The sequence below is a fragment of the Grammomys surdaster genome, unplaced genomic scaffold (genome assembly GCF_004785775.1).
Source record: "Grammomys surdaster isolate TR1022 unplaced genomic scaffold, NIH_TR_1.0 125428, whole genome shotgun sequence".
Taxonomy (NCBI): Eukaryota; Metazoa; Chordata; class Mammalia; order Rodentia; family Muridae; genus Grammomys; species Grammomys surdaster.
The window spans coordinates 1,694,536-1,699,928 of record NW_021620295.1 but is presented as its reverse complement, the minus strand read 5'-3'; the positions used below and the strand labels follow the sequence as shown (position 1 = coordinate 1,699,928).

The 5,393-nt window shown below is 41.2% G+C and overlaps 1 long non-coding RNA gene across 1 annotated transcript; it reads right to left on the bottom strand.

Annotated features, from left to right (window-relative positions):
• Positions 1 to 1,329: 1,329 nt before the first annotated feature.
• LOC114637782 lies at positions 1,330 to 3,561 on the bottom strand. Its single transcript, XR_003713793.1, has 2 exons — positions 3,496 to 3,561; positions 1,330 to 1,436 (listed from the first exon to the last, which is right to left on the bottom strand). It is a non-coding gene; the product is annotated as an uncharacterized LOC114637782 (long non-coding RNA).
• Positions 3,562 to 5,393: the final 1,832 nt, after the last annotated feature.

The window sequence follows — 5,393 nt, the reverse complement described above, 5'->3', positions numbered from 1 at the left end:
CTCGAAAAAACCAGTAATAATAATAATAATAATAATGTACAATAAATGGAAATATTTCAAAGAGCAGTAAAAACATGTTGAGTTTTTTTAACACAAATGAATGCAAAAGCAGGAACTACTTGTGTAGTTGTGTATTATAAAATTAATTGTTGACTGCTTGAAACATACTTCGTTCCCTTAAATTGCCATGCTTTTTTTTTCAGTGTTAAGAGAGGGAACCTGGAGCCTTGTATGTGTGAGGCAAGCTCACTCTACCCCTGAACTACAGGCACGTGCTCCTCAATAGTTAGCATTTTCTAAGGTTTTGTTGTATTGAATGAGGGAGACAAATATAAAAAAAAGACTCCTCTGGATATTTTTTAAATAAGAAAAGAATGTTAATGGAAGAAATTGTGGGGAAGGGGCATTGAGATAGCTCAGCACATAAGATCACTTTCCATACAAGCCTAATACCTGAGCTCCATCCCTAGAATCCATGGTAGGAGAATCAAACTAACTCCCAAAATGTTGGCTTCTGGCCTTTACGTATGTGCCTTATAAGCACACGCACCATACGTATCAAACATACACAGAGAGAGAAGCCACAGAGGAACTCTGCTCATTGGTTTGCTCCTGTGGCTTGCTCATCCTGCTTTCTTAAACAACTTAGGGCCACTTGCTCAGGAGTGTCATCACCTACAGTAAGCTGGACCTTCCCACATCACTCATCAATCAGGAAAATGCCCCATAGACCAGATAATCTGATGAAGACAGTCCCTCTATTGAGATTCCCTCTTCCTTGGTTGCGTCTAACCAACCAGCCCAATACCCTTAAAGGCTCAGTTACTACTGAAAGACACAGAAGGAACTTAAAAATCTGTCTTGAGGCAATCCTGTAGGCTCTATGGTGGAGGGAAATAGAGATGACAAGAGCAACCCAGGAAAGATGGAAGCAGTACCTGCACACAGCTAGAGGGAGATAGAAAGAATGCAAGAGTCAAAGTTTGGGGAGAAATGCTGTGAAATGGAGTCTTCTGGACATGACATGGAGACTGCACTCATGAATTCAACAAAGCTGTGTTTTCTGCAGAAATCCTATAGAAGATGGTCATCATTTCATTACCCATGGGGAGGGAATCATTAGGCCCCATCCCTCAATGAGGGACTGTGGGCTGTTAATGTAAGGAGGAGGACCATAAGATTTTTAAAAAGGAGAGCGATTAGATAAGCCATCATTCAATTGCTTAATATGTATGACTTTTGGTTAGTACATTATAATGGGAAGCTACTAAAATAATATAGAAACAGTTCAATAAATAAAGTATTATCTTTTAGAAAAGAATATTTTTCTTTAAGTTTTCCAATGTTTTTATTTTTCTTGATACAGATTTGAATTGATGTGTCAGTAGATCACAGGGGAGAAGCTTCAAACAACCAAGGATCAACTGGAGCAGAATCTAGAAAGAGAAGCAAGAGTTACACTTGATCTCAAAGGCTTCAGGGTTAACTTAGCAAAACAAGAACTATAATGTGTCCATGGCTGCACTCAGACTTTGATATCATTATAGCTAAGTACCAGACAATTTTCCATTTGTATCTATTGAACAACTATAAGCTGTCACTAGGACCAAGCAGTAGAGTCGAGACAACAAGATCCACTATTTGGCAACCATATGATATAATCGTGCCCAATCAGATGGACAGGCAATGTCCATTCAGGTCACAGATCCTATGCAGGTATAACACAGGGAACTACTGGAACACACAGAAGGAACTTAAAATTCATCTGTCTTGGGGCAGTACTGTATGCTCTATGGTGGAGGAAAACAGAGATGACAAGAGCAACCCAGGAAAGATGGAAGCAGTACTTGCAAATAGCTAGAGGAGAGAAAGCACACGAGGGGTGGGAAGCTACAGAGAAACGAGGGGCAGGTAGCAAGATATGAGGATGAGTAACTGGACAGCTACTTGATTGATAAGGTTATGTTAGTGAAGGCTAAGGAAAAGACACTTTTCCTGAGAGGAAAGCAAAGCAGGGAGAAAGCAGTGGCGTGGGCTTAAATGTCATGTGCAGGAGACAGCTTGCACAGTGACTCCCTGTCTAAGTGTTGCTGGATGAGTGTTTTTTTTTTCTAGCATCATCCTGCAAGGGTGATGGAGACAAGAGTAAAGTACTGGAGATACAGAGACTCTGAGCTACAAAAGTCACAGGTCATGAGAAACAAGGAATAAATGTGTTTCTCATTAGGATTGTTCACATCTTTTGTTCGAGCCACTTAAGAAACAAGTTAACACCACCATCACCCTATCCCTACACTTTGCCACTTGTAGCAGTTGGGATAGCTGGCCCTGCCCGTTGATGGCTGTAACACTAAGCTCAGTAGTGCTGGGCCTGGTCCAGAGAGTTCGGGTGAGTCAGCCCTGAAGTCAACATAGAGGAAGAGCTGACCCCACCACTAGTCTACCATTAGATGGTATGGGTGTTGTGATCCTGCCCTTCCCCTCCCTCCTCATCACCTGCCATAGTCATGAGAGCTGGCCAGGAAGCATGAGAGCAGGAGACCTTGTCCTGCCCACTCACTGGCTGTAGCACTCTGGAGAACTATCCATGCCCCTCAACTAGGCAACACGGTAGAGCTGGCCCTGATAATGAAGGCATGGGTGACCCAGCCCTTGGAGTGTGAGAGCAAGAGTTGTCCCAGCCTCTCACGGGCCATAGCACTTGGGAGAGCGGGGCCCATGCCTTGACTGGGAAGCATAGTGGAAGCTGCCTCTGGAGGAATGGTTGTGGGTGAGCCAGCCCCAAGGACATGAGAATAGGAGAGCTGACCCTGCCTCCTGCTGAGGGCAGTATTGGGTGGCCTTGCTGGAGCAGTGCTGGAGAGCTTGCCCTGATAGTTCCAGTAAGGGAGAGTCACTGGGCTGACCAGCCCAGCTACCACCACCAAGATTCATAACCAGGCATCTGAGTTAGCCCACCCCAAAATCAGTATCATCTATGAAGGGTTGGGATGTGTGAATGGGCCAGTCCTGCTGATCCAAAGCTGCAGGATCTCCATGACGCAGGGTAACAACAGGATAGTCAGGAGTAGTCCAGGTTAGGATCCAATATTGATGGTGTCACAGAAAGCCAGACCAATGACTCATTGCAACAAACATTACCAAGTGAAGATGTGTGAAGACAAGGACTATAGTGTGGGGACATACTGTGACATACTACAGGTCCCACGATGACATGTTTTCTATGTTTTTGGTTTTTGTTGTTGTATGTTTTTTATTTATGGGGGCAGATTGCAAGGTTGAATGGCAGTTATGAGGGGGTGGGGAGTGGAGTGGAACTGAGGTGCATGACATAAAATTCACAAGAATCAATAAAAAGTTTTTTAAAAAAAGAAAGAAAAGAAAAAAGAAAAGAAACAAGTTAATGTAGAAGTTTCCAACCAGAAGGAAGAGGCTATATTTGCTGCTTATAATTCATTTTAGAGATCAATTACTTAACCTAAACTTAACTCTTACATTAGGAAGCATGCATGCCTTCTTCTGCTTCTCCAGTCATGAGCTTCACCAATCCCATCTGCCTCTGAAATAAGTCAAATGTTATTTATAGAATGCTTAAAGGTTATTGTTATGAACACGATAAGTATTGAGAAGACATTGCTTTTAAGTAAGATTTTAGAGACTACACTTAATGAGGATTGGTTTAAGAAAACAAAATCATATAAATAAAATTTCTACTTGATTTTACGTTCAGATCATATCTCTTCTATTGAGATCTGAACAAGAGTACAATCAATATATGTTCGTTAGATATACATTATTTAACAAGATGTTTTATTGATACAAAGGTTAAATAAATAAATACCTATACTGAATGCACTGTTTTATTAGTTGTAGTAAATTTCTATACCGGATATGTGTGATGCACAGAAGTATATGCAGATTTTTAGATAAGGTACAAATCTTAAATCTTTTTATAAGGCTTGCTAACTATATTCATCTAGTTAATTATAAAATGGATAAAAGTACTCCAGACTATATTGAAAACGTCCACCTATTTCTACACTGCCATTTAAGCCTTTGTGTGGAAGAAATTAAAAAATCTTATTTACATCCCAAGCAAATCCTAAAACAGAAAGCACACACACTTCGGTGGCAATGAGGATATAGCATTTAACATTTCACTCATTGTAGCAATGAGTACATTTCTTTGACTGACAGCTCTCCCAGTGTTGCAGACACTGCTTCCCAAGACATTTCTGTGACAACAGCACTATAGAGAAGATTTGTAAATGTAACCTTCAACACCAGAGGAGACTGAGACACTTCAGGAAGTATTAACATTTTTTAGAAAACTTTTTGTTAAAAACTAGTAGCGTAATGTTATCTTCTATCCAAAGCTCCTTTCTAAATTATTTAACTCTTATAGGTAATAGATTTTATTATTTATGTATACTTTTTCCAAAAATATTTTCATAACATATAATTTCCTCTTGGTGGCTGGAGAAATGGCTTAGCTGCTAAGAGCATATGCTGTTTTCCCAGAGGACCCCAGATCAGTTCCTAGTACTCATGTCAGGCAACTCACAACCACCTGTAACTCTAGTTCCATAAAACCAGACATACTCTTTGGGCTTCGGTACACACACACACACACACACACACACACACTCCCTTCTATTCTCCTCATCAATATTTCTTAATAACCACGCATTTCTACCTCATCCACCCCCACTTCCTTCACCAGCAGAGGGGCACACTTACCTGGACAGACATGCCAACTGCATTTCATGTCTAAGTACACATGATACAAGCCCTGTTCACACTTACTGCACCTTTTCAGGCTGGCTAGAATCCTAGAAGTCCTTCCAAATAAAGCGTAAAAATTTCAGAAGCCACAAGGGTTCTCTAAAAGGTTCTTCCCTAGACTCAAGCTCCTTATTTCTCTCCAAACTATCCACTCTTTGGCTCCCAAGTAACTCAACAGTTGTCATGCCACACTGCAGCTGTCACTCTCATCCACCTGAAATACCTCCCTAAGATGTCCCTTGGGTTCCAACAAGGCTGCCTCCAGTCCATGCCTCTTGCTTTTCCAAGCTTTAGAGCTATGCCACAGATCTTAGACTTAAGCCCTTTCCAGATAATGCACTACTTCTCCAACTTGGTATCCCTAACAAACCCTCCTTTGAGGAAACTACCCCTTTATAACTTGCCAGAAACCTGTTCAAGGTGCACGATCATTAGCATCACCTTGCTCTCTCCCTATCTCTACCCCAACTTGCTTAATCAGCTAGTACTTTGGGAACTTGTCTAGAGATGAAGCTGATAAGGTTATTGTACCTCTAGTCTATGGCAAGATTCCTAAGTTCAAACACTTGAAAACCTTGCTGCACATTTGGAAAGTACTTATTGGAACT